Below are 12,351 nucleotides of genomic sequence, written 5' to 3' on the forward strand. Positions count from 1 at the left end.
AAGCGAAGATACTTACCAGTAGCAGGTATTCTCTGAGGACAGCAGACCCTCTATTCTCACAAGTGGGTAATGCAGCACCGTGTTGGCCGGTACAGAGATTATGACAACCTTTACAGAGCTTTGTGAAGCGCTAGACACTCTCCACCACAAAGGCGCGGTTACTGCAGTTAAATACTACAGCATAAAAAAATAAAATTAAAAAATAGGATACAACTCCTAGGGGAGGTGGGAGGGTTTGTGAAAATATAAGGCCTGCTGCTATCCATGGACAATACCTGCTATAGGTAAGTATCTTCACTTTCTCTGAGGACAAGAAGGCCATTGATTCTCATAATTGGGGTATCCCTAACATCCAGGCTCACCAAAAACAGGCAGCATTGGTCAATTTGACCTCATAACAGCAAGGACATAACTCAGATCAACCTAAAATTATATACAAACTGAGTGAGAATGCAGCCTGGAACAGAATAAAATGGGCCGTGGGGGGGAGGTGGAGTGAGATTCTATACCCCAAACAGATTCTGGAATACTGTCTGCCCAATCCGACAGTCACGTCGAGTATCCTGCTCAAGGCAGTAATGACAATGGAGTGGAACAAATAGACGTGAATCATTTGTTTACTCTTTCCAAAAATACTAGGACTAGGAGGGCATGCAATGAAGCTACAAAGTAGTAAATTTTATACAAATCGGAGAAAATGTTTCTTCACTCAATGTGTAATTAAACTCTGGAATTCACTACCAGAGAATGTGGTAAAGTCTGTTAGCTTAGCAGGGTAAAAAAAAGGTCTTGGCGGCTTCCTAAAGGAAAAGTTCATTGACCATTATTAAATTGACTTGGGGAAAATCCACTGCTTATTTATGGGATACGCAGCATAAAATGTATTGAACTTTTTTGGGATCTTGCCAGGTATTGGTGACCAGGATTGGCCATTGTTGGAAACGGGGTGCTGTGCTTGATAGACCTTTGTTATGAGATGTGAATAAGTGTACTGAAGACCACGTTGCAGCCTTGCAAATTTCTTCAGTGAAGGCTGACCGCAAGTGGCCTACGAACACAGCCATGGCTCTGACTTTGATAGCCTTGACATGACACTCCAGGGTCAGACCAGCCTGGGCATAAATGAAAGAAATGCAATCTGCCAACCAGAGATTGTGCATTTCTGGATGATGGCCCCCATCATGTCGGGATTTAAAAAAAAAAAAAAAAAAAAAGTTGGGTGGACTGTCTGTGGGGCCAGGGCCGTGTCTGCTTCATGTAATAGGTCAATGCTCGCTTGGAGTTTAAGGTGTGCAAAGTGCTTTTGCCAGGATGGGCATGAGGTCAGGGAAAGAATGCTGGCAAGACCTTTGACTAGTTCAGATGAAACTCCGACACCTTTGGTAGGAACTTAGGGTGCACGCAGAGAACTCTGTTATGATGGGAGGACTATTCTTATGATGAAACTGAATATAAGGTGCATCCACTACTACAGCCTAAAGCTCACTGACTCTACGAGCTGAAGTAACAGCCACCAAGAAAATGACCTTCCAGGTAAAGTACTTCAAATGGCAGAATTCAGTGGCTCAAAAGGAGAATTCTTCAGCTGGGTGAGAGGTGTGGTAGCCGTGTTAGTCCACTCTTAAAGGTTATCAATAGAAATCAAACAAAATAAAACATGGAAAAGAAAATAAGATGATACCTTTTTTATTGGACATAATTTAATACATTTCTTGATTAGCTTTTGAAGGTTGCCCTTCTTCGTCAGAGCTGGGTGAGAATGACATTGAGGTCCCAGGATACAGGTGGAGGTTTGACAGGGGACTTTGAGAAAAGCAAACCTCTCATGAAACGAACAACTAGAGGCTGTCCAGAGTTGCCTTCTACATGGTGATAAGCACTAATTGAGCTGAGGTGAACCCTTACGGAGCTGGTCTTGAGACCAACCTCAGAGAGGTGTATAAGGTATTCAAGCAGGGTCTGTGTAGGGTAGGAAACAGGATCTAGGGCCTTGTCCTTACAACAGACAACAAACCTCATTCATTTGAAAGAATAACACCTCTTAGTGGAATCTTTCCTGGAAGCCAACAAGACCAAGGAGACACCCTCTGACAGACCCAAAGAAGCAAATTCTAGGCTCTCAACATCCAGGCTGAGGGCCAGAGTCTGAAGGTTAGGAGGCATAACAGATCACTTGTTCGCCATGACGAGGGTTGGAAAATGTTCCAATCTCCATGGTTCTTCGGAGAATAACGCCAGAAGAGGGAACCAGATCTGCCACGGCCAGTAAGGTGCGATCAAGATCATGTTCCCGTGGTCTTGCTTGAGTGTCAGTAAAGTCTTCCCCACCACAGGAATGGGAAGATACACATACAGATGGACCTGCTCCCAATGCAGGAGGAAGGCATCTGATGCTAGTCTGTCATGAGCATGAAGTCTGGAATAGAACTGAGGGACTTTGTGATTCAGTTGAGTGGCAAAGAGATCCACCGAGGGGGTGCCCCACACTTGGAAGATCTCGTGGGCAACTCCCATGTTGAGGGACCACTTGTGTGGTTGCATAACCCTGCTCAGCCCTGTCAGCCAGACTGTTGTTTTTGCCCGCCAGATAATTGGCCCGAAGGAACATACCGTGCTGGCGAGCCCAGCACCACATCCGGACTGCCTCCTGACACAGAGGGCGTGATCTGGTGCCCCCCTGCTTATTGGTGTAAAACATGGCAACCTGGTTGTCTGTTTGAATGAACATAATTTGGTAGGACAGCCCATCTCTGAAAGCCTTCAAAGCATTCCAGATTGCCCAGAGCAACAGAAGATTGATCTGAAGACCTGCTTCCTGAAGGGACCAGGCTCCCCGAGTGTGAAGCCCACCTACATGAGCTCCCCAACCAAGGAGAGATGCATCCATCATCACTACCTTTTGAGGCTGAGGAATTTGGAATGGTAGTCCCAGAGTCAAAATGGATAGAATGGTTCACCAGAGCAGAGAGTAGAACGAGCTCTGGAGACATTTGGATGACATCTCCCGTAGCTTGACAACACTAGGAGGCTAAGATTCATCGGGTGGATCTCATGAGAAGGCGCGACACAAACTGTGGAAGCCATGTGGCCCAACAACCTCAACATGAGAAGCCAGAGCTCTCGGTCCTGGGAAAAAAGCTCAAACTTGTTGTGTATTGAGCAGGGCTCCAATGAATTCCAATTGTTGAGCAGGATGAAGATGGGACTTGGGGTAGTTTATAACAAACTCTAGTAGCTCAGGCACCCGAATAGTCCTCTGCATGGACTCCCGAACACCATCCTCCAAACTGCCATCAGTGAGGTAAGGGAACACATGGTCTGCATAGCAACATTGCAACTACCGCTACACATTTGGTGAAGACTCTGGGAGCTGATGCAAGGCCAAAGGGCAACAAGCAGTACGGGTAGTGATGTGTTTCCAGCTGAAATCAGAGAATTCCGGTGGGCTGGAAGTATCGGGACATGAGTGTATGTAACCTTCAAGTCCATAGAGCATAGCTAAGCTAATCATTCTTCTGAATCATGGGTAGAAGGGTGCCCAGGGAAACCATCCTGAACTTTTCTTTGACCATGAATTTGTTCAGGGCCCTTAGGTCTAGGATGGGACGTATCCCATCTTTCACACGAGTATGTGGAAAAGAATCCCTGCCCTTCCTCCCCTGGTGGAACGGGCTCAACCACATGGGCCTTCAGAAGAGCAGAGAGTTCCTCTGCTAGTACGTGCTCATGCTGAGAGCTGAAATAATGAGTTGGGTATTTTGGAGGTTTTTAAGCCAATTGAGGGAGTATCCAAAGTGGACTATTTGAAGAACCCATCAGTCGGAGATGACAAGGGGCCACCTTTCATGGAAAAACTTCAGCCTCCCCCCAACTGGCAAGTCATCCAGGACAGAGACTTTTACAGCAGCTATGCTCTGCTGGGGCCAGTCAAAAGCTCGTCCCTTGCTTTGAATGGGGAGCAGCAGGAGCCTTAGGCGCACACTGTTGACGAGAATGAGACCTAAGAGGCGGTGTACCTACATCTCTGCACATAGTAGGCACCCCTCCTAAACTTGCCAAAAGACCTCCTAAATGAGGAGGCTGAAGCAGAAGGTGCCCAGCAGGAAAGAGAAGAGATAGTATCAGTATTTTCTGATTTGGTCAGCAACCTCCTCAACCTTCTCTCCAAAGAGATTACTCCCTCCGGCATGGGGCATCCACCAACCTCTGCTGAACTGACTGTTCCAAGTCAGAAACACACAGTCATGAGAGTCTGCGCATTGCTATTCTTTGAGCAGAGATCCAGGATGCCATGTCAAAGGTGTCATAGCCGCTCCTGGCCAAGAGCTTATGACACACCTTCTGTTGCTTGGCCAACTGGTGCACCAACGCGGCCTGCTCCAGTGAGAGAGTCCACCTATAACTTGCACACCAAGTCCCGCAAGTAAACGCTCGTAAAGAGCTGGTAAGATTGTATATAGGCTGACAGAGGAGACTCCCAGTTCCTATAAAGGGCTTCCTTGAGCACTTCTTGGAAAGGGACAGTCACAGTCTCCATAGCAGAGAACAAGTAGTCCAGGACATTGAGCATCTTAGACCTGGACTCGTACTCTACTTCTAAATGAAATGGAATAGTCTCAGCCATTTCCTTTACAAAGGAGGGGAACGAAAGGCTCTCCAGAGAAGACTTTCACATTTCAAGTGGAGGGGAGGGTTTAGAGGGCATTCCGTAAGACTCATCTGAAAAAAGTACCTTGGATCCTCCTCTGACTCCCCTAAGTGTCCCTCATTAGTATCAGATAGAAATTCGTCATGGGAGGGCTGAGACTAGAGAGTTGCACAGGGACAGAAATCTTACCTGTCCCCACCCATCCACGCTGGACTCTTACCCGTCCCCACAAGAATTTAACCTGTCCTCACCCAGTCCTGCAAGAATTTAACGGTACATTAAAAACATTTCCGGTTGGCTCTCTGTCTCCCTTTGGATTCAAGCCGCAGCACTGGAGGCAAGGAAGGAACGGAAGTTGGAACTTGGAACACTCTAGTGCGCACATGTAAGACTTGTCTCCGATTCACTGGCACTGTGTGCCAAGAGGTCACCATATGTACGTACCAGTAGGTCAGGTGACATCTGATGCTCGTGCCTATGTCAGAACTGAGGTCTGCGCATCAGCACGGAAGCAGAGAGAATAGTAACATAGTAAATGACAGTAGATAAAAACAGGAAAGGTCCATCCAGTCTGCCCAGTAGTCAAACTCATTATTAATTCATGATTAAATCAACAAATGAATGTGATATTATATACTTGATTGTGGTCTGTGGTGTTTTTGGGACATAGACCATAGAAGTCCGCCTGGCCCTATCCTTATGTTCCAACTGCTGGAGTTGCCCTCGAAGCCCACTCCAGCCTATTCATCTTCTCATTTGCAGGACACAGGCCATAAAAGTCTGTCCAGGACTATCCTCTTGTTCCAGCCACTAAAGTTGCTATCTAAGCCCTTTCCAGCCCATCCTAAACCAGATTGCCATATATGACACACAGACCGTACAAGTCTACCTGGTATTGGCCCTGGTTCATCACAGCGTCACTCAACACATCCACACACATGCAGCCATTTAATTTTAGGTTTTTTATAACTTCCATTTTCCTTCTAATTAGAGATCCTCTGTGTTCATACCATGCCTTTTTGAATTTCATCACCATTTGTGTCTCTACCACTTTCCGCATCTGTGTTGTTAAAGCGAGGAGGAGGAGACAGCACTCAAAAAACTTGGTCCTCTGTAGGTGAGAGGCTGGCGCATGCAGCATACATTTCTACAGGAACCGCCTCTGTCACCGCCAAAACCCCACTCTCGTGCAGGTCTCCGAGACCAAGCCTGCCTTGACTTTGAGGAGCCATGTCTCCAAGAGGGGCATTGAGAAACTGGCTCCCTCTTCAGCTCCAGCGAAGCTTCGTCCACCGAGGAAGGTGCACCACAGGCTGAGGGCCAAGCTCTCCCAATACCAACACACATCATTGCAAAAGGCCATGCAGCAGCTCAGGGAGCAAGGCCTGGAGACGCTCATCGAGGGCTAACACCGGGAAAGACTGGGGGTGCCAGCTCAGAGACAGGCTGCAGAACTGACAGGGCCGAGACAGGAGTCGGGTCCTGGAGCTTGGAGACACACATTGATACCTCTTGAATCGATAGGGAGCAACGTTCCAGGCACCAATGCTTGTGTGCCAAATCCTTCGACACCCCGGATGACCAATGCTGATGCTTCTTGGCCTTCACCCGAAGCTCGATGTTGAGACACCTCAGTGCCGATGAGAACGAAGTCAAATCCTCATTTCGCCTCGGGGTCTGGTCAGACACTGGCAGGTCCTGGGGGCCCTGTCCAGCAACCAGCGTAGAGACAGGTTGAGAGCCACTTGACGCACTACTGCTCCCAATGTCTATGGGCCTCAAAGCAGCATACGGACCAATGCAGTCTTCAATGTCAACATCGTGGATTCAGACCTGGTTCCATAAACCTCATGTTGAGCCTCTCTGGACACCCAAGCCTTCTTCTTCCTCTGAAGACACAGTTGGCAGGGCTATGGTCGGGCCCTAAGCACTGAAGACACAAAGAATGGATGTCTTTGCAAGAGATCATCTGATTGTACCAGGAACAGCAATTAACACCACTGGGAGCTTTCGTGGACATGGAAAAACTTTCAAAGCCAAATCAAAAGACGTGATGGTGCCTGAAAAAAGGGGCAAGGCACCAGAAAAAAAGTCACAGGAAAGACACAACCAGAGACTAAGCCTAAAAGTGACCTAAGTCACAGAAAATAAAGAAACTTTAAAAAATGACAAAAAAAACTAAAAATATAAGGGATAAGAAGGGGACAGAGGCCTGAAAAGGCACAGCGAAAACTCATAAAAAAAATAAGCCAAAGATACCAAAAAAGAAACTCTTACAATTCAGGGATGAAGAGAAACTACAGATGCAGTCTTCTCACCACAGTAGAAAAACAACTGTGGTAATCACGCCCTCACAGCAGGTGGGAAGGTACTCAAGCACGCATGGTGGAGCGTTTCTTCTGCTCCACATAGCTCTGTAAAGCTTGTTATAAGTGCCATGTTACCCACGTGAGAATTAAAGGCCTGCTTGTCCTTGAAGAAAATAGTTCCGAGATACACTGCCCTGATTACAGAGAGAAGAAACGTTCTAGGCTGGAAAGTAGCAAAGGAGGGGAGATTTTAATGTTATTGGAGGGACCTCAGGTGCAACTGCATTCCCCCCTCACACACAGCTCCTCTAGCCAACTCAGCACTTACTTCCTCCACCACCACTTATACTAGAGGCATTATGCTACTTCCCTATACCTTTCCCATCTTAATTCAAAGCAAGCTGCAGGTACAGTATTTCCATCCCCAGAAGATTACAATACCAGATACGAGTGTTAAATGACTTGCCCAAAATTACGAGTAACAGTGTTTAGCTTCCCTCCTTCTCAGCCTGCTGCTCTAATCACTAGGCTACTTCTCCACTGAAGGCTTCACATAAAGCTTCTCAGACGCAAAGAGTCTGATGTAAATGGAAAAAGGTAACAACTATCAAAATTAACGCAGGAGAAAAGCACATAGGATCCTGAGCAGTGGGGATGCCACGGAGTAAAGGAAGAGATCAAATAGATTTACAGTACATCAGTAAGTTGAACAAGTGCTTCAGAGAACGGATAGGCCTGTAGACATAAACCAAAGTCACTGATCAAAAAGTGTCAGCCCTTGAAAACCTGTAAACGCACATATAGGCAAAAGATACTGTCAGAACACAGGCCGCAATTTTGCTAAGCCACTAACACTGACAAAATGGTGCTGATGACCAGATGATCGAAAGTCCCGCACTGTTCCAAACAGCACTCTAAAAATAGCGCTAGAACAGTGCAGGGCTTTAACATCCCTATGATCAGAGATAACAGCATGCAAATGTATGTACTCTATTATCTCTGATCATAGGGTAAAGTGTAGGAGAATAATCCTCCCGCACTTGTTTGACTGGTCTGGGCTGTCAAAAAGCCCAGACCTTTCAAAAACAGGGGCTGGAGGTCCGTGGGACCATCAGACTAGAGAGCTGCACGGGAACGGGGTCAGAAGCAGTTCTGCGGGGTTCCCGTGGAAGTGTAAGCTACACCTGCACCAGCCTCTAATCTACTGAGTACCAAGTTCTTTTAATGCTGTCTCCTCCTCCTCCTTGCTTTAACAGCACAAATGTGGAATCTCTTCCATTAAGGAGGTGGTAGAGACACAAATGATGATGGAATGAACACAGAGTATCTCTAATTAGAAAATGGAAGTTATAAAAAACCTACCCTTAAATGGCTGCATGTGTGTGAATGTGTGAAGTAATGCTTAGATGGTGACTCTGGCTGTGATTAACTAGGGCCGATACCGGTCAGACTTGTATGGTCTGTGTCTAACATATGGAAGTCTGGTTTAGGATGGGCTAGAAAGGGCTTAAGACAGCAACTTCAGTGGCTGGAACATAAGGACAGTTCTGGACAGATTTTTACGATCTGTGTCCCACAAATGAGAAGACAAATAGACAGGAGTGGGCTTCAACGACAACTCCAGCAGTTGGAACATAAGAATAGGGCAAGATAGACTTCTATGGTCTATGTTACAGAAACACAAAAGAAAGACCATAATCAATTATCTAATATCACACTCGTTGATTTAATCATGAATTGATGATGAGTGTGACTATTGGGCAGACTGGATGGACCATTCAGGTCTTTATTTGCTGTCACTTACTATGTTACAATTCATCCTCTTTGCTCCCAGGCTGATGCACAGACCTCAGCTCTGACACAGGCAAGAGCATCAGATGTCACCTGACCTACTGGCCCGTGCATGTGGTGACCTCTCAGCATACAGTGCCAGTAAATCAGAGACAAATCTTACATGTGCACACCAGAGTGTTCCAAGTTTCAGCTTCCATCCCTTCCTTGCCTACAGTGCTATAGGTCAAATCCAAAGAGAGACTGAGGGAGCTGACTGGAATTTTCTTTTATGTATCATTAAATTCTTACAGTGATGGGTGGGGATGGGTTAAATTCTTGCGGGGATGGGTGGGAACAGGTAAGAGTCCAGCAAGGATGGGAGGGGATGGGTAAGATTTCTGTCCCCGTGCAACTCTCCACACCAGACTCTAAACAGCATGGCACTGGTGCTCTAGTACCCACTCCCCCGAGCCACAAATCAACACCCCCCCCCCCCAACCTGGTGGTCTAGCGGCCCTCTTCCCTGACCCCCATGCCTTTGTTGGAGGGAGGTAGACTCCCTCCTCTTCCAACAGCGCCTCCTTGAAAGCCTCAAAAATGGTGGTGCCCAGCCCTGCCCAGAGCATCCTGGGATGAGCTGGATGGGGCTTGTTTATTTTTCTTCTCTCCCCAGAGTGGTGCACACACTCTGAGCAATATAGAAGACAATAATCAGAAGGAAACTGCGGGTATGAGAAATCAGCTCTCAAGTTTTATTAATACTCACCAAGGCAGTTATTACAAGATCATTTGTAAGCACAATCAAAGGACACGAGTCTCTTCATTTCTCATAGGGAGGTCAGTCAGTGATTCAAACTGGTGTCACAGTTACTGAGATCTCCACAAGACTGCTCTGTCAGTGTTTTATACCCCTTTGCTCTATCTTCTACATTACTAGCAGTTTCAGCTCATAATTAGTAAATCTATTTAACAATTAGTTTCGACCACCATGACAATTCCTGTCCCTCAAGTTTCGGTCAGCCCCTTTCACATTTCTGTTTTCCTGCACCTGGTTAACTGTAATCTATCTTTTGCAAAATATCTCTGAACGCAGGTTCTCGTCATGGCCTTGTTGCTGGGGGGGGGGGGGGGGGGGGGTTGGGGTTCCTGCAGGGGCTCCTGCAGGGGGACTGACAGCATGCAAATGCATGCTGGACAGGGCTCACCATTCCTCCCCAATGGTCTGCAAACCCTAAACACCAGCTCTGAGCTGGCACAGGGTTTGCCATGGACAGCGTGCCAATGTTTGACACGCTGCTCCTTGATCATTAGAGAGGAACAGGTTTAGCATGCATTTGCATGCTACTTGCGCTCAGCCCTGTTTTGAGTGCATTTGCATGCTAGTTGCATTCAGAGCCTGCAAGCATGTTGTTCCCTGCGGGGGCTCTGATCAGGGGCGATAGCAAATGCAGGCGCTAGTATGGCGCTAACAGCCTCTTGCGCCTGCGTTTGCTTCTGATCATCGGCCCATGAGAGATTAAAGACGTGACTGTATATTTTGCCTATACCTGCGTTTACAGGCTTTCAATGGCTGACATTTGATTGTTCACTGATTTTGTTTAGCAGTTTGCTGTACTAATTATGCGCTAAATCTTGAGAAGCTGCAAGTGAAACGGAGAGCCAGATAGAGCTGAGCTTCTACAGATAAGTCACTGAAGTATTTCGTACAGCTTGTTTCTGATTCTTTGGTGTTTAGAGCACTATTTATTATTGTGCAAGCCTTATTAACTTTTACCTAATCAACCGTGTTAATTATAAGAAAAAAAAGGGAAGATAGTGAAAATGCAGTCATCCATACTAGTCAGTGGACAAAGAAAAATAGGAGAGAAACAAATACACAATGATTTTCTTTCCCTAGCTCAGATTGGGTAAAAATAGTCAAACGTACTATGACAAATCTCTCACAACCTGTTCATTTGGAGACATTCCTCCTGGAAAGTGAGGTAACCCAGGTGTCAATGATCTCTATGCCCACAAAGATAAAGTGCATGCCTCCCAAAATACCAGCACTAAACAACCTATCCTCCACCAAACCATAGGCCCAGAAATTGGAACCATACAGCTCCTCTCTTCCTGAATTGAGCACACTCCAGCACCATGTGACAAGGGCCAAATCAACGACGTTTATTTTTGTTCCCAAATCTTTAAGCCCAATCCTTAAATATCACAAAACAAGCAGTCTATACAAAGTCTAGTATTTTTTTCTTTTAGGTGCTTTTATAAGAAAGCCATTGAACTATATTATAAACATAATTAAGGGTGCAGAAACCAGAATACTGACATTTGAAAAGAACCATAACATAAGCACCCAGAACTAGTCTGAGGAACAATACAAAGATTAATCAAAGTATACATGCTTACACTGCTGATTCTGTACATTAAAAAGCCAGCACTCAAGCATTAAGGAAGGGGGGGGGGGGGTAGAAAACAAATTAAAACAAACCAAGACCACTACTAAAACCCACACCTGGCACAGATTTGAAAGTAATGACTTACTCCCTTAGGAACAGGAAAGGAGTAAGTGGGAGAGATAAGGAACAGCACTCGAAGTTGATCGCCAATCCACGTCCTGTGCCAGTATCTCTGTCGTGTTCGGTCCATTACCACGATGGTGAATGACATGGGGAGGGGGCAAGCAGAGAGAACTAAAAGGGTAAGTTTATGGGTTTGAATTCACCATACTCATCAGGTACGAGGCTTATCGACGGATTTATACACCCAACATACATCTACACCAAACTAATGAAAGCAAAAAACCTGCTTCAAGAAAACTTCAGTGAATTATCACAATTTTATTCTTCCTTTACCAACCTTTCCAATTAGTTCCAAAGACCAGTGACGGGCCGGGAGAGGATGAAGGGTGTCTGGGGGAAAAAAAAAAAAAAAAAAAAAAAAAAAAGAGTACCAGGACCTCTCAAGCGCAGCCGTTCCCCCCCTCCCCCTCCCCCCCACAGATTTCTCTGTAGCCCGCCCGGCACTTACCTCCCTCTCCGTCACCACCGAGGGTTCTTCTGAGATACTGTCCTACACAAGTCTCACGCGTTCCTGTAACCACAGCCGTACTTCCTTCCTTCCTTCCTTCCTCACACCCACCCACCCCCCTCTCTCCTTACGGCTACCTGACTGCCCCCCCACTCTTTCCTCTGAACTCGACGCCAACCGGAACCGGAAGCAACTCTGTAATCCCGCGCGCGCACTCGGTTACACGCAAAGTGCAGTACCTCCCCCCCCCTCTACAACCCCCAACATCCAGAACAACAGCAGCACGGTAGTGAATGAGAAGAACCGGAAGTATTAGTTCAATTTAAACAACAACAAAAAACAACAACAACATTCAAAACAGGAGAAAAAGTGCGCGTCCCCATAGCAACCCAACTGTCGACTCGACGGCTGAAGTCGTCGTGACGTCAGACGCAAAAACGAGGTGCCCTGCCCAGCACAACAACGTCAATGTATTCAAACTCTGAATTGTGGCACATGCATGGTTCCGCTTCCTTTTTTCCCATCGCACACTAGAATTTTGTAAAAGTAACTTCATAGTGACTGACTGTGATAAAGGGTCGGGAGCAGATTGACAGACGA

The 12,351-nt window shown here is 46.4% G+C and overlaps 1 protein-coding gene across 1 annotated transcript in view; it reads right to left on the minus strand.

Annotated features, from left to right (window-relative positions):
• Nucleotides 1-11,862, minus strand: part of MBD1 (methyl-CpG binding domain protein 1) — a gene marked incomplete in the record, with an annotated part of 329,236 nt that extends 317,374 nt beyond the window's left edge. Inside the window, 2 exon segments of the mRNA XM_030193911.1 lie at nucleotides 11,237-11,352; nucleotides 11,752-11,862.
• Nucleotides 11,863-12,351: the final 489 nt, after the last annotated feature.

The sequence above is a fragment of the Microcaecilia unicolor genome, chromosome 2, assembly GCF_901765095.1.
Source record: "Microcaecilia unicolor chromosome 2, aMicUni1.1, whole genome shotgun sequence".
In the NCBI taxonomy this organism is placed as follows: Eukaryota; Metazoa; Chordata; class Amphibia; order Gymnophiona; family Siphonopidae; genus Microcaecilia; species Microcaecilia unicolor.